Source organism: Schistocerca serialis, chromosome 3 (genome assembly GCF_023864345.2).
Source record: "Schistocerca serialis cubense isolate TAMUIC-IGC-003099 chromosome 3, iqSchSeri2.2, whole genome shotgun sequence".
NCBI lineage: Eukaryota > Metazoa > Arthropoda > Insecta > Orthoptera > Acrididae > Schistocerca > Schistocerca serialis.
Genome location: NC_064640.1, coordinates 510,884,951 through 510,911,515, shown reverse-complemented (window position 1 = coordinate 510,911,515; position 26,565 = coordinate 510,884,951).

The window sequence follows — 26,565 nt, the reverse complement described above, 5'->3', positions numbered from 1 at the left end:
TTTATTTAGTTTTTGCGTAAACATATATTGAGCACAATATTTTAATGCGTATATGTGCTTGTGGCACAGTTGTTTCTAGATCAATTCCTGATTTTGTTTGGAAATAAGGTCATAATATTTTAGAAGAGAGCGTATGATGATTGCTTTTAGGTATCTGTGTAACAGTATAACAGGAATAAGATGCGAGTAGCTTCTACAGTTTTGTAAAACTGACATGCATTTACAATTCTGAATGTGGCTCCTCGTTTGTAGATTAATAAGTATAAACAGGATGTTATGAACTTATTTTCTGTAAAAAATTTATAAGTACAAAATTATTTTACTAGTAGGTGTTTCAAATGCAGAAAGAAAATATTGGTTCTTCCTTTGAAAACGTTTAAGAAATTTAAAAACCATTGAAATAGATAACACTTTATTCAATTGCGGAAATCAGTAAACGTTTTAATTAATTTATATTTCATGTGAATAGCTTCAGTCTGATTCTTCACAACTCATATCTTCGCATTTATCTTCAAATTCACCTTACTGGCCACTTTCTTCTTGGATTTTTTCAGGAGAACCAATATCTGACGTCTCTGGAAGATGTTCCAATGTATCACTGCTATAAGGCATACTTCTTTTCATTTTTCTTTTCCTTAGGCTTCTGGTATAGGGGTCGTCGCTAAGAAAAAGCCTGATCAAGACACCTCTGTAGTAAATATATCTTTTGGCCATTCTGGAAAAGTTTCTGAGATAAAGTCTAAAATACTTGTTTCTGACCTCAGCTGCTTCTTCTGACAATTGACCAATTGGTACAATAGCTTCTTTAATTACAGCTGCCCTGTGTATCAAAACTTTACACATTGTTGGGGTCGTGGGGAGCCAACTGTAAAGTTACACATACAGTCTTGATGTTTCTAAAGCATGTGCTTGAAACTTTTCTACATCAATATGATGCCCACTGCTAACAGCTCCCAGTGTAGCTTTGAACCTTTTAATCAGTTCTGCATCAACTCCAGTTATTTTTGAAGCAGTTTCAGGATCAGAAAAAAAGCGTGTGGCCGTGTTCCCATAATTTGTGTTTCCAAATTCCTCTTTGGAATGTCAACAAGTAGTCCCATTTCTTCCTGGAACATTCTTTAAATTTTTTTCTTTGTGTCAACTACAATTCGTTTCTCTCCTCTTCATCCCTTGCTTGCCACCTCCGAACTGGGATTTTGTATGATAGGTGTAGTGCTGACTCAAAGAATCGAATAAACGTGAGCGGAACTGACAGACCAAACTTCAGTGTGTCAAGGTTTATAGGAACGCTTTTTTCTAATGTATTGAAATCTTGTGACGGAAGACCACAGATATAACGTCTCATTGTTGATGCTGTGCTTGTAGAAGCATTGCACACTTTTCCATCAACCACTGTCAGCAACAATGCGTGTTTAATTCTTAAAACACCTCCAGCAATTGGAACTTCTGTTTCGTTCAACACATTGATTTGCTCCTCAATGTACTGAATCTCCTCTTTTGCAACGTCAGATGTTTCATGTACGAGACCGATGTGTATTGGCCGACAGAATAATGAGAAGGATGGGGTTGGGTTTTGCCATATGGTTCTCTTAGTTTCACTAATGTTAGCAACTAATTTAATAGTTACACATTAACTGTGAAAAATATTTTCATCACAGTCACTGATGTTCTGATATTTTTGCTTAAACTGTGATTGCTGAGAGCCATCGCAACCAAATTTCGATATTAGTTCGAAGTTGTGATTTGCTTCTGAATCTAAGGCTTGTATGACTTCTTCTAAATACTCAAACAAACTCAATACAGAATGATCTAAAAGTCATTGCATTTTAAGTTCAGCTAAAATTTCAGTGACGTTAATTGACTCTTCAGTTGTATAACACTGTCTTTTCGCGATTTCGACCAACTAGTAGCAAGGGTATATAGCTATGTTAGCACTCTGTATTACTTCATACTGCTTCCTGGTTAGCTCTGCATTAATAAAAATGGCCAGTGCTTCTTCAGGAGTAAATTTTATTATCTTTCTTTCTCCAGACATTGAAATCTTTTTCTTCAGTTTTGTCACCCTTGTTGAAATCTCTGCAATTGTTTAATCATGTGAGCCACGTCAGTGCTTCCATGTGCTCTCTGACTCATAGTGGCAGCAAATGTTAACTCATCATGAAAAGAAGATTGCCTTAGATCCTCAGTTTTCCTCCGCTCGCTCCTTTCACTTGACTTGCTGAAATCTTTTTGTGGCTTTACTGAAAATGTGAAAAAATATATCTGTCTGTTCGTGCTCACTGCTAACCAATCATGATTTTTCACTAAGAATCTCTCTTCTTCATTCTTTGCTAAGATCCATCTTCTCTTAAATTCAGATTTGAAATGACTCAGTGAACATCTTAACGAGCTTCTCTCAGAACTTAGGCGTCTTGTTACTTCAGCGGCTCTATCTATCATTTTCTTCAACTTCTCATCGATTGATCTACTAGACAATACCTTAATCATTTCCTATAAAGCTCCTCTAGTAAATTCTTTTTTCCATTTCATGAGGCTGAAATTTGAAACGAAAGTGACCTGCAGTTAGGCAGTAAATTTAAATATTTTATCGAACGTATGTAGTGTCTAAAAAAAATAAAACATGTGAATAATAGCATTGTAAATTTCAAAACAGAAAGAGCTAGTATTTGTTCTCCTGTTACAGAACAGTTTTCAATCATTCTTTTATCCATTCGTATCGCTCAACTAAAATAAACGACCCATGAAACAAACCCCGACATCATATTACCGAAAATAAAACTTATAATAGTCCACAGCTTGAAAAGAATACAGACAACACGATACAATATAAACGTAATAATAACAATAAGGAAACTGCAACTTACCGAACTTGACACTCACATATAACAGATAAAACATACACAACAAAATTGCCGTCCGTGACAGCTATGACAGCACTGACAACAGTCACATAATGGCAGCTGAGAATGAAATGTTTTGGCTTGCGTTCGCTAGATGGCAGCACTGAGGACTGTAAATATGGACACTTCAATTTTGTACAGTAGAAGTTTTATTATATCCCTTATCTTTGTGTTTCTATAATTTCTTCATGTGAAATACTTCAATTTCTATTTCTTTCCTTAAATAACTCATAATTATCAATTAGAAACTTCCTGGCAGATTAAAACTGTGTGCCCGACCGAGACTCGAACTCGGGACCTTTGCCTTTCGCGGCAAGTGCTCTACCAACTGAGCTACCGAAGCACGACTCACGCCCGGTACTCACAGCTTTACTCCTGCCAGTACCTCGTCTCCTACCTTCCAAACTTTACAGAAGCTTCTGTAAAGTTTTGGAAGGTAGGAGACGAGGTACTGGCAGAAGTAAAGCTGTGAGTACCGGGCGTGAGTCGTGCTTCGGTAGTTCAGTTGAACGTGAGCCCGTGGTCTAGTGGCAAGCGTCGTGCCTTCTGAACTTAAACATCAGAGACTTCTTTATTGACTTCAGCTACTTACGTTCAGGACTTCCGACGACACGGAAGCCCAGCACAAAAGACTATTATCGCCTCTATCAGCAGCGGCAGCCTGTAAATACGGTCACCCACAGACACCCTGAAGTTGCCTGGAACACGGTGTGGCGAGCGGTGCGCACGCCTTATCTACCTACGACGGTGCGTTCATTGTGGTACGTAGTTGTGAATGGGAAGTTCGCTACTCGTCAGAGGTTACATTCCATACATCTGACGGACGACCCCTTGTGTCCGACATGCTCAGTCGCTGACTCGGATGCACACCGTCTGACGTGTGCCGCGACCAGCGAGTGCTGGCTACTGACGCAGCGCATGCTGGCATTACTCTTGCGGCGATTGCCGGAGTCTATCTCCCCTGATGACGTATTGCGCCCCGACGTCGTATACTTTCCATCAACCAGAACGAACGCCGTTAACTGGCTAAAAGGCATGGCCGTTCACTACATATTTTGCGATGCTCCCAAAGGCACACTCGACTTTTGGTCCCTATTGATGACGACACATGCAGCTTTCAGCCGCCACCCGAAGTACAGAACTCGTTTCGCAAATTATTTAGGTTCATTATTTGCGGATCCTCCTGCTCACTGGGGCGTTCCGGGTATGAGACGCTGAAAATGAAGAAGAATCCTGGAGCATATTGATCCTCTACGGACGGAATAGGGGGGAACCCCTCCCAACAGACGAGAAGACGACTCGGACGCTCGGCTCCGGCAGTTGTAGGATCTTTCTTTGTAATGAAAAAAAAATAAATCCATAATACAAAAAAAATGTTATAAAAATTAAAGAAATAAATAAATAAAAAGAACAACATCGACAAACCCACTCCATCCTCTTCCTGATCCTTCGATCCTCGAACTCGAACACGTTGCTTGGGCGTGGCCGCGGGATGGCCAGGCTTCGGGTGTCGACCCCTGCCCTACCCGTCGTCCTGCTCCTGCAGCGGTTCATTAGGGAAAAAAAAAAAAAAGTTGGTAGAGCACTTGCCTGCGAAAGGCAAAGGTCCCGAGTTCGCATCTCGGTCGGGCACACAGTTTTAATCTGCCAGGAAGTTTCATATCAGCGCACACTCCGCTGCAGAGGGAAAATCTCATTCTGGATCAATTAGGAAGTTCACTAAATGTATATCATTGATGTTTTGGAGGCTAAATTGAGACACTGAAGTTACGTATTTAGTTTCAAGGGCGTTTCAATTCGTGAAACACATAAACGTCTTTAATTTCTCGAGAATCCCAGCATAAACAGTATATTCTTTTTAAAAAGTCATATAAATTAGTCGGGGAAATTTCTGGAATTTTTTAATTCTGCAACCGTCTCTGAAGACTATACCAATCATGATTACAGTTCAGAATTGGCTGGGTAGTGCTGGGCACATGTCCAAAATTGCTTTAGAAACAGAAGAAAAAACAGTTTAGTAAAATATTAATAGTTGATATTAGGAAACAAATTTAAGTAACTGGGGTGGCGCATATTTTAAATACAAGGTAGTACAGTTACTCAACATTTAGTACTGTTTCAGTTTCAATAAATTGTTTAGTGTGGTCAGAAAAAAATGACATTCAAGCTAATAACGTGATGGGTACACACGCCATTTGCCAGAAAAAGCACTACTACAACTGAAGCTAGGACCTTCCAGAAACGTTTAGCCCACCAGTTAGCCAACTAACAAAAAATAGAGTTGTTAGAATTGTTGGGAAAATTAAAATGTTTCGCTCTTTGGCCAGGATTTCGGGTCTAATACTCCACTGTGCGTCGTCCTGCCGAATGCGAGTCCATTGTGCTAACAACTGTGTCACCTCGCTCGGTGATAATGTTGTAAGTAAAGCAAACCAAAGACTAAGATTTATTGGAAGAACACAGAGAAAATGCAACAGGTCTCCTAAAGAGACTGCCTACACTGTCCTTGGACATCCTTTTTAGCCCCTTTTACACGATCAACTTTGTTGTCTCAATTGACTACTTGAGATAAGTGAGTCTACTGCCGCGCCCCTGGCGTTTTATTTCCGTGCTGAGTCTCGGCTGTTTCGTTTTGCCATTTTCGTTTCCACGTCAGCCCTAGTGCTGGCGTTATGTGAGCTGTCTGCTGTGCAGTTTGGCATGTGGATTGTGAAAGAGAGTTTATGAGGGACTATCATTTTTACGGAAGAATCTAAATTTAGTAACGAAATGTAGGAACAAGCGATGACAAAAGATGTTATTAGTGACTAAAGGAGACTTCATAGTGGAAGTTCTGGTCAAATGTCATGACGTAAATTGTTCACATTCATGAGAACTGAAAGAATAGGAAAACAGTCACCCAAACATTTCAGAACATATGCATTAATTCTGCAAAGAAAATACATAGTTGCAAACACACCGATCAGTGTGTAGAACACAGTAAATAGCGCCTTTCGGGTTTATTCTTTGTATCTTGTTTCCTTGCTATGTGGCAAATAACAACGAAAGTGATTTTTCTCGCCTGATAATTCTGACTTTTTCACTGTTGAAATAATTTTAATTCATAGATGTTTATCTATTTCCGTTCCTATTTATACCTCATATAAGTTGCATCTTATCTGTAAACCAAAATACTTTTTACTTTCAGAGACTTCGTCCTCTTGTAGGAGAACACTGGTAGGAAAAACTACCTGGGTTTTCATTGCGGCAGGATCTTTTCATGGAATATCCTGTCACCAGCTTTCTCTTCAGAGTGTGGAAATATTTTGTTGCCGCTCACCTACAAAAGGAAGAATAATCACCATGATAATATAAGAGAAATCAAAGATGGCACAGAAAGATTTAAGTATTCGTTTTCCCCACGAGCTATTCGAGAGTGGAACGGTACAGAGATAGCTTGAACGCGGTTCGATGAACCCTCTGACAGGCACTTAACTGTGAATTGCCGAGTAGTCATGTAGATGTAGATGTGGATAAATGACGAATGTCCCTCATTTGTATTATTTAAAATCGTACTTGACATTTATTAGAATTTTATTATTTTTTAACAGATTTTATTCATAGTGTTTCCAGGGTCACCTTTCACAGGTGCTACTTAGTCAGATAAAAATAAGCAAGGTGTGTAGGTCCTACACTACCATAAAAAGACAATGAAAAAGCTATGACTGGTTAATTGTTAACAATTTGTCAAATCGTGGATCTGTTTTTGAAACAGAAACAACCAAATCGCTTTATGATTGAAGCCTGTGTCTCTTCTTAGTTTTTATATTCACCATTGAAGAGATCGTTAATTCAAGTCCGTTGGAAGTGGCGAATGGCACTAATAATTTCAAAGCGTCATTTCCCACCTGTAAATATTCTTCTTTTCTCTTCGTCCAGATGACGCCAATCTTTTGCGAATTAAATTCCATTTTAAGTATGCCGTCAGCAGCAAAATATGTAGGTGTTTCTTTCGTCTTCGTGCTCAGATCAGCCTTTTCTACTGATACACCCAAGAAACGATTAAGTAACCATATATTCCATTTGTCAGATACAGAGTTCATTTCGAGAAAGTTACTTAATAGTTTCTCTTCAAAATTATGGAAGCTCTGTGTCATGCAAGAAATGTGAGAACTTATTACCCCCGACTGATCCATTGCTATTTATTCGAAAATTTTCTTAAGTGAAGAGAAAGATTCAAACGTCATATTTTGCAAAGATGTTGTCGCAAATGAAGTTTGGAGAGGAATTCTCTGATTTTATCCTTGGCCGTTATAATGTTTTTTCCCTCCCTTGCAAGCTGTTGTTTAAAATATTCAGGCTATTAAGAAGGTCAGCGAGAAATGTTAATTTTAATAGGCAAACAGGGTCACAAGTTAATTCGAATATCCAGATTTAGGATCCTGTAAGAAAACTAACAATTCAGCGTTTTGTTCCAGACCTCTTATCAATACCTTTCTTGTAGAAAGCCACCTGTCCTCTGTGTGAAAAAAGAGATTTTTCTGGACGGAACCCATGTCTTCACATAACTATAGTGTTCGCAGGAACTGCTTTGCAAAATAAAATGTCTTCCACAACACTTTCGTTTGCTTCAGAGCGCACAAATACTATAAATTCAAGCAATATGAAAATCAGTATACTCGTCAAACTGCATAGCAAAATGTGGGCTCTTCTTTATTGTTTCGACAAACTGTTATCGGATCTCATCGACCATATCATTTATTCTGCGTTCAAAGGTAGTATCAGAGTGGTACCCTTTCAGCTGTTTCGCCTCCTGCTTAAATAACGTAATTTCAGCCATATCCAGTTCTGCTCGAAAACTAAGGTTATCGTCATCTGTGCGCAGCTTCCCTGCTTTAGCGTCTCGATATGCGACTTAGTAGCTAGCTAATAGTGCTATCTCATTGACACTGGATACCTAAAATCAGATTAAAAACCGTTGTTAAAGCAGAAAAACATATAAATGATCAGTAACATAACACCACATTTTTTCAACAAGTAACAAGGATATTTTATTATCAGAATCGTAGAAGTATGCTGCTGGTTATGAGTTTTCAGTTTCCTTTCAAGATATCTAGCGGTTTATCAGCTTCCTGGAATATTTACCTGAGTGCTAACGCTGAAGCTTTGATGTTTTCATAGATTCACAAGACTATATTCCTCTGAAAATTACACAAAGAGGTTTACTATTCATGACAGTAAAACCCTACTTCAAACAGTTTTCGTGGTAAGGCATGTTTTTTCGATTCTGATTCGCCTCCGCCAGTACCACTTGTACCAGACGTAGAGGACTGCTCTCATCTTGCGAGAAATGTGTCCATTTTATGCCTTCTCGGAACGAAGAGCGAAGACAAAGTAATCGAGTTCGTACTCAATGGTGTACTGGAACATCTGATTGAAGTGAGCGAAAACGTGCGCCTCTGCAACCGCTGACCCCATCGAACCTCCATGCCTTCACCGCGGCAAGAATATAATTATCACCGCCAGCAGAGCGCCGTGACTACCTTGTACAGAGAACCTGATTTTTCGATCAGCGTAACACCAATAGAAAGAATTAAATTCGTTGCCTTTGAAATCTCCGCTGTAGTTCAATTACGGTTCTGGGGGCGGTGCCCACATTTTATTTTATTTTATTTTTTTATTTGGAGAGGAGACGCAATTCTCAAAGGTTGAAAAACACTGATCTATACCGACTGTCACTCACTGTCCATCGTCTGTTTCTTGTATGTGTACAACATTGCTGTGCGTGAAACACCGCGCTATAACTGATCCACGGTTCCTGTTAGTGGCACAACCGCAGAAAACACATTCACCAAAAGATCTATTCCCACACACACTCTAACCAGTTTTCCTCTACAATACAGTGTTTTATCACATTAATTGATCCTTAGTGCTCTTGCACGCAGTTTAATCTATTCATCTTCAGGGAAAGATTGCAGCACTGCGTCGCAATCAAGAGTTTCTATTAGAGGGAACGGTGTTCCACTGAGTTCTACTGTGCGTTGTTCGAAGTCAGATTTGGCGAGACGCTTACAGAGGAAATCTGTCGCTCAGTAGCCATCATCCTTACGAGTCAAAACTTCCATACATCCCCTGAAATGTCCTGCTCCAACCTACAAACTTAACATCGCTGAACGTCATTATCCACTAAGCCACATAATTTGTATCGTGTAGGGTGTAACTGCCTCTTCGCTTGGGGTCCAAACTTACCACATACATAGTAACCCCTGTGCATAGTAGAAACTTGTGTTCTATTCCATCCACTGCGCTAATCGAGCTAACTTCCGCCTCTACACATTTGCTGGTAGTGCTAAAATTAACTGGGATTGCCGCTTGGCGGCCTTGTGCTCCCTTTTACAGCTAACGGCTGATTATTCCTTATTCGTACTTTCTTCTCACGCCTCTTATTAGAAGACCTCGGCTGTAAACAGTGGTAAGCACCATGCTTCGAGAAAGCACGCAATGGAATGTCAATAAAGTCTCATAAATAAGATATTGTATGAACATCCAATGTGACTTCTTTGTCCAGATACGTTATTGATTTCACATTGATCTGCCATTACGAAATATTTTTTAACTGGTAAATCCCATCCACAATACCGATCTTACAATTTCGTCAATGGGCACTTGACGTTGTCTACTTGCAAACAGGCTGCACTTAGCATCAGTCATCATTGACTTTCCACTGTTTACTTTCTGCGTGAATTAACGGGACGTTACAACGAAATACAAATTTAAAAAGCCTTTTTTCGTATAACACTTTTCTACTGAAATGGATCTGTAACTACGCATTTTGCATATCAAGGCAATTTAGCAGCAAGAAATTCCTGAATATGCGTTGCTTATGTTCTTCACTTATACGTTCGAGAAGTTTTTTAATGTATTCATATTGTGCACTCATTTGTTCCTGGATACCTTCACGTTTCACCCTCTTGCTACCTTTTTGTCGGCGCCGCTGATCGCATGTATCAACTGTAACGTCTAGCAGTACGCCAGGACCTGCTACATCTTCGAAAGGATGCATTTCTATGATGTTCCTTTGAACCTATAGAAATTCAGAGTTATAGCGTTAACATCCTCCACGTATCTCAGAACAATTTCACGCGCAAAAGCAAGATACATCGATCGATGGTTCATAGTACGTACTCATTAACACCGTCATACATATACAAAAAATAAAAATACACATATCACAGTTCTTTCGTGGTATATAATTGAAGTAATAATGAACGTAAACAGGTAAATACATAACAGACTTTTGAACTTGTGAGGTTTTAAAGGTATTGATAAAGATGTAGGTAGTACTTTATAAAACAGTAACCCAAGCAACATTCTACAACCAGATTAGTAACACCTTCTCATGCACGTTTCCGTTCAGGAATGTATGCTGGACCTTTAACGAAGTCATATCTATCTGCATCATCTTCCAATTCTTACAGCTCGTTCCTGGTAAGCATTATCTTGACACGATTTCCACACACGCTACGATTATAGCCGCCATGTTAATGACACTTACCACTGTTTATATGCACATATTCCGCCAAAGTCAACACTACCTGGAAACCAATTTCCGAGATACGGCTGCTATCCCTCCGATTATTGTGGAACTTCCATCTAATACGATATTGCAGTGCTTATGTTATTCCAAATTACGATGCAAAGTTACAGGCACTCCGGATACTACAGACGTTATGACATACATAAAATGTATTAGCAATTTCGAATATGGTCTATCATCAGCTTTTTAATGGAATGATAACAATCAAAATTTGTGCCGGGTTTACCGCTTATCGCGAGCGGTCGCCTTACCATTTTGCTGTACGAGTACAACACACTGTCAGACCCAAACTCTGGTATTTCGTGCGCTGTGTGTCTACAACGTGTACCACGCATGCACGTCCGAAAGAACTTCGCATCGTAATTCGAATAACACAGGCACTGCAGTAGAGTATTTATCCGCCGACACCGAGCAAGCGACTTTCAATAAAATTTCTGTTGGTCCATCATGGCCAGGAGACATTCGCTGGTAAGTAATTTTCAGTGTCAATAAAATTCACTAACAGCCATATACTTGAAGATATTTTATTTTATTCTGAAGGTAACCAATTTTGGTGTTTCATTTCGCTATAATCAGGCCCCATACCATTCAAATAAACAAACTTGTCGTGTAGCACCATAAATCACTGGATATCGCGAATTTCAATCGTTATACAACGTAACAGCTACGTTACTGTTGGTGAATTTTATTGACATTGAAAAATCAAGCAAATTGTCTCACCCGTTCGGGAAAATACACCATGGATGTACGACTGTAGGCTGTAGACACATGGGTGAAGAGTTATGGAGGTTTGGGTCTAGCCGTAAGTTGTGCTGGGATAGCCAAATGATGAGGTAGTAGCTCACGATAAACGGAAAATTGGGGTTCGAGTACCGGTCCAGCGCAAATTTTCATTTTCTTCATTCCATTATACAACTTCATTCCATTATGCAGCTGATGGTAGTCCATATTCGCAACTGCGAATACATTTCATTCTTTTCTAGTAATAGGACTAAAGCACATCACTCACTATGTTTTGTATGACATAACTCATTTTTCCATCCAGTATCACGTATCAGTGTTTGCAGTCGAGTTCTTCATTTCGCTTACAGTCCCGTTCTAGATATGCTCATTCCCATACCAATTACACTGTGGTTAACGACAATCTCGCTGTATGTGGCCCAAAGTTGTCAGCGGAAAATCTGCTTTTCTGCTCCCAGACATGCGGTATCGTATTTATTTCTTCACAAGACGTTGCAGTGCATATAGCTACAATGAAGTCCTTAGGAAATTTTGCACGTACTTTTCTCGACACCTTGGGTGGTAATCAGTGTAAAAGTATGTCTAACGCCATTTACTAACTGCGGAGGGGTCGTATTCATGTCATCATTCTCCGTTAACATAATGAGACTTCTTATTCTATTCACGAAAGTTCCTATGGATTTGTCCTGTCTTTGAGACACATCATTTGACTGTTCCCGATAATACCTGCAGCTATTTCACCTACTGTACAATTTACTAAGGCTCTGTACCGTACTTCAAATAACCGAACATTTGTTATGTCCTCATGGTACACTAAGTATGTTTCAACATCACCTAACACACGTAATAACAGTTTACTTGCACAATAACGCAGCTTTGCGGCCGTCAAGAAATTGTTGTCCACAAACTCTAACAAATCCTCCGTTGACTTACCTGAGAAAGGAGAAACCAAGGAAGCGATACTAGTGTCTGATAAACTGGACAAGGCTACGTCCTCTTTGATAGCATTTAACTACCTTGCAGGTCTACATTTTCTGCCCTGATCTGAGCAACTTGATTAATGAAAACTCAACTGCTCCTGGAGTAGAAACATCTGTTCCCATCACATACTAATTGTAAAGAGTATGTGTAACAACAGGACAAACTACAATACGCGAAACGCAAGGAAACACCTAACCTTAGGAATACTGTAACTATTTTGAAAGCTGTTTTATCAGCACGGCTAAGAGCTAACCACGCTTACTCGTTGCCATCTCTGGCGTAATTCCCAATCCTTCTACGCTTGAATGAAGTTACAGGTGGCGACTGAGCGATGGAGCATTATGCCCCAGCAAATTGCATTGCGTACATCGGACTGGGCACATACCCACATACAAGTACTCTGAGGTGACAAAAGTCATGGAATAGCGTCATGCCGGTCGGGGTGGACCAGCGGTTCTTGGCACTACAGTCTGGAACCGTGCGACCGCTACGGTCGCTGGTTCGAATCCTGCCTCGGGCATGGATATGTGTGATATCCTTAGGTTAGTTACGTTTAACTAGTTCTAAGTTCTAGGGGACTGATGACCTCAGAAGTTAAGTCCCATAGTGCTCAGAGCCATTTGAACCAATAGCGTCATATATATATGGCGGTAGTTCCGCGTATGCAAGGTGTAAAAGGGCAGTACTTAAGGAGCTGTCATTTGTACACAGGTGAATCATATGAAAAGATTTGCGACGTGATTATGGCCGCACGACGGAATTTAACAGACTCTGAACGCGGAATGGTAGAGGTAGGCGCATGGGATATTCCATTTCGTAAATCGTTAGGGGATTCAGTATTCCATGATCCACAGTGTGAAGAATCTTGCCGAAAACATAAAATTTCGAGCATTACGTCTCACTGTGGACAACGTAGTGGTCGGTTGTATTCACTTGACGACCTAGAGCAGCGGCGTTTGCGTAGAGTTATCAGCGCTAGCGGACAAGCAACACTGCTTGCAATAACGCTCGAAATCAATATGGGACGTACGACGAACGTATCCGTTAGGACAGTGGATCGGAATTAGTCGTTAATGGGCTGTGGCAGCACTGGAGTGCATTTGTTAAGAGCACGACATCGGCTGTAGCACGTGTCCTAGGTTCGTGACTATATCGGTTGGATCATGGACGACTGGAAAACTTTGGCCTGGTCACGAGTCCCACTTTCAGTTCGTAAGAGATGATGGTAGGGTTACAGTGTGGCATCGACCCCACGAAGCATATCAATTTTATGACTGTGTCGTGTCCAAAAGAAGAGTCACCACGCAATCACGTAATTGATATGCCTAATAGAGCAATGGATCCACTTTCTTCAGTGCAGATGCACAAATACATCCGATCTCCTGCGGGAATCACAGAATAGCGAACACAGAGTCAATGGACAGGGACAGCATATAGGTGGCGCTCGGTGGGAATATGGATCGCCCGTGAGGGGTCAAGAGATAGTCCGCGCAGTTCAGATTTCGCTGTGTGCCGGATGACGCAGTGGTTAACGCACTTGCCTAGTAAGTAGAAAATCCCGGCTTTGAATCCCAGTCCGGTACACATTTTCACTCGTCGCCGTTGATTCCACGTAAGGTTCCACTGCCGCTGACAGCAGAGATCCTCCTTTCATTTTCGTATAATGTTTCACAGCTATGGATTGTGCGTAGTGTCTGCTTTTTCAGACATGTCCGAAAGAACAGACACCACGCAGTCACATAAAAGATTACTTGTTTAATGCACCGTGTTTACTTCACTTCTGAAGAAGAATACCCAGTGGGTTCGGTTTAAAAAGTCCCAGTCTGATTTTTAAGAATTTAAAACTCTTTGATGAGTAATCCGCGTTCACACCAGCTACATTTGTTGAACCCCTTTTGCCTGGCACTTGACGCAAGTGGTTATATGACTGCAGTAGTGGTGTTCCAGATGGAAACAGAAGGTGAACAAGTGATACATAAAACAATTGCATTCGCGAGTCGTTCACTGCAGCCTGCTGAGCGAAATTATGGAATTTTAAATGAGAGGCACTGGCTATTGTGTTTGGCATGCAAAAGTCTGAGAAATACTTGTCAGGGCACAAAGTGATAATCTACAGTGATCAAAAGGCATTTACGTTTTTAAAAACTTGCTAACTGACACACACAAGACTAACCAGGTGGACTATGTACCTTCAGTATTTCGACTTTCGGATTAAATACACACAAGGGAAGAACAGTCTGACAGCAGGTGGGCTGTCAAGAAATTGGAAATCTGTGGAGAGGTCTTATGGGACGAAACAACAAAGGTCATCGGTTCCTAAGCCTACACACTACTTAATCTAACTTAAACTATCTTACGTTGTGGACAACACACACACCCATGCCCGAAGAAGGACTCGAACCTCCGACTGGGAGAGCCGCACGGACCGTGACAAGGCACCTAAGACTGTGCGGCTACCACGCGCGGCTGGCTCTCAAGAAGTGCTGAGTTATCCAGAGAATTAAAAATCCCGTAAGCAGATTGGAATCAGTTCAACATGTTGGCCATACACGAGGTCAAGGAGGAGAGTACCTTGAAGACAGTATGTAAAAGCTTAACAAGGAAGCAAAATGATGATGATCAGTTATGTCAGTCAAAATTCTTTAGTAGTCCATAATTTTCCAAAAGTAGAGCGGTGCTACTGCCCGCATAAAAGAATTTTATTCCAAAGAAGGAAGTTAGATTGAGCAAAATGGAAAATACGCTTTCCAGCACAACATGAGGATCTGCTGACAGATTACGTGCATCTACGATATGGCCATAATGGGGCGAAGAAATGCATCGCTTAATTAAGTGAGAAAGTGATTTTGTACAACATTCATCCTACTGTAGCAAAAAGGTCAGCATCGTGTGTTATTTGTGAGAAGGTACGTGCAGTAAATACTCATATTATAGTGCATGGAGATATGCACAATGTAGAACCAAGCGAACGTCTGGAATCATGTGCAGCCGATACTTTTGGCCCACTCCCGACATCTAAGGCAAGACGTACCCATGTTTTTATAGTGATTGACGTTTATAGCAAGTATGTCTACTTATATCCAGTAAAGAGAGCTTGTGCAAAAGCACTGATAGACCAGCTGGAACAGGCCTCATTTGTAAAGACTGGCAAGCCTAAGGGTCTCTTATCGGATAATGGTCCGCAAATTGTATCTGGAAAATTTAAAGCATAACTAGAAAATGCCTGAATTTTCTATAAAAGGGTCTCGGCGTATTTTCCACAGGGAAATATGAGTGAGACGGTGATGCGTGAGCTGAGCAGGTTGTGTAGGATTTGCTGTTCCAGGAAGCATTCGACTTGGGCCGATCATATCAAAAACTTTGAAGACATCGTCAGCAACCTTAGAAAATGACGCAACAGGCTTTTCCCCTTGTGAAGTAATGTTTAATCAGGAATCCCATAATATCCATTCGAATATTGACGATCTTACAATCCAATCTCAGAGGTCTCTGGATGAGAAAAGGGCACAGGATTGGGCAAACATACGTAAACGAGCTTTGGACAAAAAAAAGACGGCAATAGGTAAGATATTCCCTGACCAATTTTAGAGTTGTTGAACTAAAGTTAGTTAAAACTAAAGAGAAATCTAAGAAAATTTCAGCGGAAACATAGAAGTTTATGCACGTTTATCAAGGACCAGTCAGGATAACAGATAAGCCTCATGCACTCGCATACCGTTTGGAATACCCGAAAAGTAAGAAAACTAGGTCTACGGAACGTTGTAGATCTGAAACTAAATTCTCCATGGAATAAATTTCCCTTAGTTCACGCAAATTTTTTATCATTAGACTACCAGTCTCGACCTATAATGACACTCTCTTGATCTGTTTTATAAAAACATGTCCTCATGTAGTGGAGCCATAGTGGCATCGTCGTATGCTAAACACAAAATCAGCATTTGCTTTAGTATATTAGTACATGTTTTTATAAAACAAATATGAAGATGGCCATTATAGACCGAAACCAGTAGTATGATGACTAAAAGTTTGTAACCTTAGACGAGAACGAAAGAAAATTCATTCTGTATTCGGGTCACTGTCCAACTCGCGACCTTGTCCCAGCCTGTGAAATTCTGTAGGGAGTCTGCCACACTTTGGCGGATACGCAGTTTGGTGTACTGTGCTGTCCCAGCTGGATGAAGCTGTAAGTTAGGAATATGTGTCTTCGTGTTGTACATATGCTATTAGTTTATAATATCTTCTAGTAAATAAGAATGAATCTCGAAAATGACTATACCTTAATGACGACTTACAAGAGAAAATGAGAGGTAGTCTACTGTAATAAATTGTGAATGTTAAAATAACAGTGGAGAGCTTATGAGCACAAATGATAGAAAAATAATGGCCAAAGTCAAAAAATAATAAATAAATTCAATAAAAAGAATTAGTAACCTAAAATGCGGAGTACTTTGCATTAAGAGAAGAAACTGAAGCTGAAAATAAAAAAAAACTATAGACACTGCATAAATTAATAAATTTCAGTTGGAACTATGATTGTCTGTAAGTCAGAAAAGTTTAAAAATGTTGCCAAAGCGTTTTCATATTGATTAAAGAAGATGCGTGAAAGTGCTGTGAGGATCACACCGAAAATATATGTCAATAATGGGTCAGTAGGCTGATGAACATAAAAGAGAGAAAGAATCGTCCAAATACACGAAGAAATGAAAGTAGGGAGAAACACGAGAAATGAAATCAGCAGGCTGACAAATACGGTGAAATGGTGGAAAATGGGTGGAAAATGGCTCGGCATTCCGTCGCGCTGACCACTCAGCTATCGGGGCGGACTTCTGTAGCATACTAATCTGTACAATAATTAAGTCATATAAAAATAAAAGTTGCAAACGTTACTATCTTTTCTAGGTGAGGAACATCTAAAGTAGTAAAAGAAATTCCAAACTACCCCAAACTGTGGCTATTTTAAAAACCTATATTGAGTTCCAGGACATAACAGCTATTGTTAAAAAGATGATTGCAAAGTTTATGATACAGGCTTGATAATGAAGTAAAAGTTAGTAATAGTTTTCTAAATTTAAGAAAAAAGAAAAAAAATTCTTTCTGGTAACTTCTCAGTTATTTAAAGAAATAACAGAAGGAAACTAGAGTATTGGATGTGTTTTGTCCTCCCTTACATGCAACTTGAGAACAGATGCTTGGGTTATGTTATTTATATCTCAGGGACATGGAGACTTCATGAAATGCAGCCTACAAGCTACATTGGAGAAGGAAGCGAGAAGGACACATTCAACAGTGTATCTCCCTCATTCCCTTTTGTAATACAAAATAATTGAGAATGCCACAATGTGACTTCATACCCTCTACCTTAAATACTTTTATGAAAGTAGTTCGTATGGATGCTCACATTAGTGCCTATCACTGTGATTAAATGAGTGAGTACTGAAAAGTGAAAAGTCATCGTGTGCTTCTCATTCAAGGAAAGACTGAATATTCTAAGTCACAAAATTCTTATTGTAATAGTCGATAATTTTATTTCATGTTTCTATGTTATTTACACACATGAATTGTATAAATTTACTATATTGTATTTTTCTATATATCTATAGAAACAAGGGCTGTATCGTTGTGAAAGATACAGAGGCAAATGAGTGTGCCGGGACTCACCCCAATTCACTGCTACTAGCGCCACTTCATCATAACACGCCAACTACATTTCTACTTTTATACTCCGCAAGCCACCCAACGGTGTGTGGCAGAGGGCACTTTACGTGCCACCGTCATCTGGTACATATAAAGCATTGCGCCATTAGCTAAGGATGATATTTAAAATTGAAACAGCTTTTCCATGCTTAGTCAGTATGCATCAGTATACTAAAGTTAGAGTAGTTAAATTTCAAAATGATCAGATGAATAAGTTTTGCTAAATATGTTATTTAAAGAAAAAATAAGTGACACAACATAATAATGATAAAAGCCAAAAATTATTCAGAATGTGCTAATGTATGTCACAACCAAAAGATACAGGTGTGAACTTCATCAGTTTATTTTTGGTCAATCTGATCGCGTTAGTCAAACGCCGGCATGAGATGTGCCTCGGATGACGTCACATCCACGCAGCTACCAAAGGCTTTCTCGGTAAAACTAGGAAGTAGGAGACACTTCACACCATGCTATCAATCTGCCTGTGTCAGTCAAACACTGGCATACGGTCTGCTTCGGATGATGTCAGAGCTAGACACTTACCAAACGCACGTTTTCGGTAAAAGTAGGAAGTAGTTTATTAGGATTATTTTTGTCCTATTGTAAACTGTTTATTGTCTTGGTATAAATCCTCTCTAAACAGTTGCATGGAATCATTGTCCTTTTTCAAGATGGAATCCCTTCGACCTCTAGGCTACGTCGGTTCTTATTGTGCAGCACAGATTGTGGTGAGTTGGCACTGAGATACGACCTTGTCGGGAAATGTCAAACTGTAGCCCTAGCTCTAGCTTGTCACAATACAGGTCAAATATTGTGTACCGTATACGTAGGATGTGTGGAACCCCGAAACAGAATATTATTTCCGTTGACTTGAGTGATTCTGATATCAGGAAAAATTTTTTGACTGTCTGTGTTTGTTCGTGTAGTTCCAGAAAGCTTCCGCTCCCATAAAAGTTGAGTATTTTAGCATGTAGTAGATTGCTTTGATTTTGAGATTAGCAACTGTTTTCTCATATTCTGAAATTTTCGTAGTACCGTATCGGGAGACACCACACTGACGCTGAAGTCTTGTACCTTTTTTTTGGAACTAAAATAATTGTCGCACATTGAGATCTCATTCGTTAATTGATTCAATAGTAACGTCTTTCATCCTTCTTCTTTTCTCTGCATCTTGTTGTTAGTCTAAACTTCCTTTTTCCTGACTTTTTGCTTCTTCTTCTACTCATCCCTTAACATATTTTATTTCACCCTTATATTATGTAAGCGCATTATCCAGCCTTGACCGTATGTCCTGCAAAAATGAAGGTCCTGAGAATATTATAACGTAGCTTCCCAAAACCAGTAAATTTTGAAATAATATGCTACAAATTACTTCACTTGACAGTATTTCACCCAAAACCACTCATGTTGGAGGGATCTGAATGAAGTCACTGGCGCTTGACAGTCTTCTATTGATGTTATCCGAACTCCCTGAAACCAGCCGTTTTTTTGCGTCTTCTCTGATCAGGTTTTGGTAAACGCGGTTGAGTGCGACGATGGAAGACTGGCACAGTGCTACATAGAAAGGGAACAAAACCCCTTAATGACAAAGACAGTCCGTGTTGCGGAATAATACTCATTAGCGTGCACAACTACGTAGCCAAAGTCTCGGTATCTCAGTGAATGTGCTCTGCGTAACAGAAATTGATGTTCCTTCTTTGTATATCAAAATGTAAGCACACTCCATTAACACCATATACGTACTGTCACCACACTTAATTAATAGAGAGATTATAGTTAAGTCAAGCAAGAGATATAGGTCCCTAAAAATTCTAACAAAATACCACAGTTGTTTCAGAGGAATTACGAATGTCGAGGCTCTCGTTTCCTGGAACTTCAGGGAAGAACTAAACGCAGCCGCTCTGCTAGCGCTAAGCAGCCACTCTGGTACACCAGGGAGCTACTAAACACGGTAATAACAAAAACAAACTAACAGCAACAACAAGAACAACAACTAGTATTTCAAGTGGCTAGTGATGGAATAGTATGAGCAGAGGCGACGGAAGTCAATTTTCATGCTCGTGCTGCTCTCCAGTCCACAATGATCACATAACGCAGTACCCACCACACGCTGTCAAATTTCACGCGTGGAGCGTGTGCGAGCCACAGTCGGGCTAAGGCCCGGCTTGTCACTCGGCTTTACTCGGCCCTTCTCGTAAGTACTCGGTACTGCGCGACATTTCATTTACCATTCTGGTAGCCTAATGTTTGATCGGCACAACTTTCTGAGTTCGGCAGAATCGTGCTGTCAGAGCTGTTTAACCATCACTATTTTTTCGTCATGTGAAAGACGTTCACAAGTCCATTGACTGTTTGCACAAAAAGAGGGGCTCTAGCGATCTATCTTTGCAATCCTTGAAAACAAATGGGAATGACAGAGGAGAGGGTTGAGAATTCTCAGTTCGCGTAAGCGACACGTTACTGCATATTTGCTGTACCATCTAGGAAAAATTTAAAAAGTTAGTTGGGAACGAAAGAGCAAAAAATTACAACCATTGACCGACGGGATTTTGTTCTGTAAACCAAAAAGCACTTTGTGCTAAATTTGTAGACATGGAGCCCGTGAAGAAATTGGGGTTCGAATGGTAAAATTCCTTCAGTCGCATGCTTTACTTCATTCTCAGTAGTAACAGCTTTCTGTGGAAGTGAACGAAGAGCGTGGAGACTTCATATATTACTGCAAAGTACGTTGTTTAAGTCTAGCGGCATGCCTGGAACGATTTTTGGATTTGAAACTGGCTATTCTTGAATTTATGAAGGAAAAAGGAGTTCAGGAAAGAAAAGCACAGTATCTGAAATGGAGTGCAGAATTCACATTTTAAGTAGACTTGGCTGCACACTGCCCACAGTGCAATATAATTTCTTTCTGATTCCAGGGGAATGCATTTAAATAGAAAATCATGTTGTAAAACAGACACATTCTGACAAAGACAGTCGCTAAGCTCATTGGCGCTAAAGGATACGCGAGGTATCCAGAATTTATTGTGACCTTGAAAGAATTACCAAGATCGTTTTATAAATATTTTGAGGGCACTGTCAACCTTACATCTGTATCCGAGCTGTTTTCGAGACCGTTTGCTCTTTCAGTTAAAAGTGCCGCTGGGCATGCGCAGATGTAACCGACTGATTTGCATGTTACTTCCAGTTTTAACGACAAAACTTTTTATGTTAAAACGTCTACATTGCCTTCCTCAGGTAGAGTTTCCAAGTCTCCGTAATAAGATTGCAAATACGCTATAACACTTCAGTGCATATATTTGTGTGAAAGACCTGTTTTCGAGTGTGAAATCATACGACTCATGATTACGTGGCAACCTGAGTTCGGAACTCTGTGAAATGTCCGTTTGCTAACGTTGTGTACCAAACCAAAATTATATTAAGTCTTGAGCGCTCAAAAAATAATTAAAATACACTTATAATTGCTTTTGTTTGTGATCAGTGTTGTTGAGAAATGTTAACTATAAAATCAAATAGTATGCAGCGCGCTTGCACTGCCATTTGAATATGGCGTGTACAGTGTTTTCCCCTCCCCTCTTCCCCCTTCTCGTTCTCAGACACCACCGTGTGTTCAAATGGTTCAAATGGCTCTGAGCACTATGCGACTTAACTTCTGAGGTCATCAGTCGCCTAAAACTTAGAACTAATTAAACCTAACTAACCTAAGGACATCACACACATCCATACCCGAGGCAGGACTCGAACCTGCGACCGCAGCGGTCGCTCCGCTCCAGACTGTAGCGCCTAGAACCGCACGGCCACTCCGGCCGGCCCACCACCGTGCAGAAATCTGCCAACCAGGCTGAGTTCTTCGCCACTCCGGCCTGGGCATGGACTGTGAGCCGAACTCTTGGCCACTCCTGACATAAATGTATGTGTAATGGAACTTGTAACAGTACAAACCACAGAATCATTCATCTCTAGGTCAATACACACAACTGAAATAACTGGAAGTCGCTGAATGATATGTTTTGAAAATTATTATTGTACTTACAGATAGCAATCGTATGAAGATATTTTACCAACGTATTTCACCTTTTTACACGTTAACTGTATATTAGCCATGGTCGAAATTACTCCATATTATACCTTTGATGCAGTAATCTGCATGTTAGTAACTTCAGTTGCACATTTACTCACAAAATTCCATCTGTTAGCATTGGAAAACAGAGGTTATCGTCAAAGAGCTTATACCTAAGAAGTAGAGAGATGTTACACACAGAAACATAACAGATACTGCAAATTCTGAAAACTTAATTATTACACGATTGTTTAACGACACTGTTATTTATAATATATACTATGGTTGCTGGCAAATTATATTAGACTATACAGACATTGTCAAGTACATATTTTTAATCACTAGTTATGCGGTGGCTATGAGCTACCGTTTTAGTTCTTAAATGTTTTATTGAAGGTGAGTAGTATTACCTTATTTGCAAGGTATGCTAGTCCATTGAGAATGGGGTGTGTTTAGTTGGAGTTTAGGATATAAATTTTGACCAAGTCAACATGATTCATTTTCCTTCCTTTGCTGACAGTGTGTAGTATTTGCTAGTTGTCTTTAATGACTGAGGCTGAGTTTCCCTTTCATTTCAGATATGTTGGAAAACAGGGTTTTTTACAGACATGTAACCAGAAGGCACCCACGTGCTCCCAGTACTTAATGGTGAAACTGTTTCCTGAATTTCTAGGAATGTGAGTAAATCTTGGTAAATACCTGATTTGCTGTTACTCTGACTATTTGTCTCGAAGCAGTGAAGGGTGTGCTACTATGGATTAATGTTAGTGCTGAGGGGTATTAGAATAGCGTTTTTATGAAACAAGTTAGTAACTGGTATAATATTCTTCCTGTAAAGGGAGTGTAAGCCAATGCGCGTATTTGTTCTTGTGAATCTGATTTGGGGAGTGAGCATTGTTTACTTTTGATTTCGTTCTGAAGTTTATCAGCAGCTATATCTGGATTGTATCCACCGTATGGGTATCAAGGAGTTGCTTAGAGAAAAGTGAAATTAATGTACATTTTAGATAAAACTGGTGACTCGGTGAGCAAGAAAAAATTTAGTTTTGTCAACTAGACAAAATCAGAAATTACTTGCCCTCATATTTAACAGAAGACAACAATTACAATTTCGTCCCACACCAGGACAAATGTTTCATGACAGGATGATAAACTACGCTACTGCCACATTTGACAGACATGAAACTGAGTTGCTTGAGAATGGGGTCACACATAATATCCCACTGTTGCTGCATAATGAAAATATCAAGGATTTAATTGTCTGCTGTAAATGACGTGTAAGTCAGCTAGAAAGAACGGTAATGAACATGTCAGTATAGTTCTTTAAGATAAGAACATAATACACAAAAACCTACAAACCAGAGACACACAACAGTGCAAAAACTGTATTAACCGATCTGAAAACAAATCTGGTAGTGAAATATGACAAAGGGTTCTAAGCTGTTTGCAATGTATGAATCTGAATATATCGACAAAACATTGGAATTTCTTCATAAAAACTACATGCATGAAATGCAGAATGATCCCACATCCAAATTTCAAGTTCAGCTAAGGAACCTACTGACATTTTCTGACATTCTATTGTGTAACTCTAGTCTCTTAAAATGGCTTGTAATGAACTCATGAGCACCAAAACTACGTTAACAACCAAAACTTTGTAAGCCTAATTGTCCTATACATTCAGTAGTTATCTCAAGAACTAGTCCAGCATTATTTATCACCAAGAACTGGAAGGATGGTCTCAGCAGTTTTTATCATTATGAAAAAAGATTGTCAATTAAGAATAGCTATGACCTTATAGAAGATATCAAAGACATACCATTGCCAAAGGGTACCAGATTTCCTTCAGTGGGCATACTAAACCCATTCATCAACATACCTACTCATGATGCAGTCCAGCTGTTAAAGAAATAATTGAAACACAAGCATTGTAGAGGACTGAGATGTATGAACTAACTGAACTGTCTGTAATTATTTCACTATTAATGAAAAAATTACAAGTAAGAAGATGGTCATGCAATGGGCTGTAATTTGGCTGAAATCTTTACAGATAATTATATTAACTACATACAAAAGTAATTCTTTGGGTCAGAAAGTTTACTTAAAGATACAATACTTTATCAAAACAGGCATGCCGATTACACCATTAACCTGTTCAATGGTCCTAACAAAGAAATTTAAAAACTTACAAGTGTTCTCAATAGCATTCACAACAAGAATAACTCCAGTGTGGAACATCAGTTAGATAAAGAAACCAGTTTTCTTGGTTTTACCGTCTCTAACGTAAATAGCAAACCTGTCTTTCTAATTTACCGAAAACCAGCCACCAGTGATGTAGCTATAAATAACTCCTCTTGTCACCCACTATGTCTTCAGATCTATGCTTAATAGTGTACACCAAGTCCTATCAGGTCTTCTTGATTAACTAAAAGAAATTAACATTATCAAAGAAAGTTAATGAAGGAATGGAAGAAATAATACACACATCTGCCTATATCACCTTAATACGAAAAATTTCATACCAACTTCCGAAACTGTTCTGTAACAGTCTTATTCAAATACCCTTCAGCTCTAACAAGAGGCTACTACAGCACATCATTCACTGCAGCCACACAAACCGTCAGTATCACAACAAATCCGGTGATTATGAACAGATGAACAGAGACAGTTAAGAGTTTCACTATTAGATACTGAAGATGCCTTCCAGGTAAACAAGCCCAATAAATCCACATTTGTAATATATCTAAAGGAATATGGCTACCTAGCCACAGATATTACGACAACCAAACGATACTACATAGAGTAAGCAAATGAAAGAAACTGATCATCTTGAACTGGTCGAAATTTACGTCTGTAGCTTCAACTCATCAAGCCTCATTCTCGGTGAACAAGTAGACGTCGCAAACAACTCAGTTCTGCCAGTCTTTAATGAAAAATTTAAAAACGAAAACTGAAACTCATTATCACCTCACCACTATAAATAAAAAATACATATTTGATAATAAGTGTAATATATTTTACCAGTTACAATTTTTTTCAGTATAAATGACTGTGTGGTTCCACAATCAGGTAACAGTTTCATTTTCGTAAAATGTAACATGTTTTACGTTTTTGTGTCTGTAACATCTGTGTACGTCTTAGAAATGGGATATTGGGTGCTCAGTGTGGTAAAAGCTCTTACAAATTGCATGTCAATCGTTGATTGCTTGTTGAGTTATGGGAACAAGTCCCCTAAAGAAACTACTCAGGGCTGGTAACTCTGTGGAAGATGTTTCCAGCCGCACATGGGGTGAACAGACACTGACCACTTTGCCACTTGTTGCAAGTCAGTCTCATCGTGGATATTTTTCTTGTTTTGCTTCTTCCGTTAGTTCTTCCCCCTTTCTGCCTTCACTACTCTTGGACTCTTCGCCGTGACTCTAGAACGGAGCCCTTAGTAGCTGCTAGCACTCAGCCCAAGTGAGCCATGTTTTTTTACGAGGCTGTTACTCCTCCCCTCCCTCCTTCTACATGACTTGCACCATGAGGCGCTGGGATTGCGACTGGGATAGCAGAGTTGTGGGTATATAAGCATTATCACATTATTTGTTTTCTAGTTTAGCAGCGACCTCCAACACTGAGTATGGAAACATGTAAATGAGTGTAAACCACCTGAATATTGGCATAAGCCCGAAACCGGTCGTGTATTAAGTAAAATCACCTTCCATTGCGACTGGTGGCGGTTCAAGAGTGGAATTAGAATTCAGGGTGAAAGTATATCAATGAAAATCTGCTCAATGGAATGAAGAGTCTAAGGAGTAAAGAATATGGATTAAGAGTAAATTGAAGTAGGAAAAAAGTAATTAGAAGTAGCAGAAATGGTGACAGCGAGTAACTTAACATCCGGTTTCGTGATCACGAAGTAGATTAAACTAAGGTATTACGCTGCCTAGACAGAAAAATAACACATGACCGACGGAGAAAGAAGGATATAAAAAGCAGACTACAGTTGCAAAAAGAGTATTCCTGGCAAAGAGAAATATACTTATATCAAACATCGGCCTGAATTTGAGGAAGAAATTTCTGAGAATGTGTGTTGGGAGCTCACCATTCAATGGTAGTGAAATATGAACTGTGTGGAAGCCAGAATAGAAGAGAATCGAAGTACCTGAAATTTTGTGCCAAAGAAGAACGTTGAAAGTTAGGTGGACTGATGAGGTAACCAATGAGGAAGTTCTCCGGAGAATCGGCGAGGAAAGGAATGCATGGAAAACACTGACCAAAAGAAGTCACTGGATAGTAGGATATCATGGGACTAACTTCCATGGTAATACACGGATCTGTATAGGGTAAAAACTGCAGAGGAATATAGAGATTGGGAACATCCAACAAATAACTGAGGAAGCAGATTGCATGTGCTACCCTGGGATGAAGAGATTGGCGCAGGGGAGGCGTCCGTCGCGAGCAGCATTAAAACAGTCAGAAGTCTGATGACTAAAAAGAAAAGGCTTTTGTTATTCTACAAGTCACAATTAACTGCCTGTTTCGCCGCTTCTGCTAACATAGTATTGAATACACAGTATCAAGATGAAACCGTCTTTGCTTTACCTAGTTGCTGAATGAAATCATGCATTCAG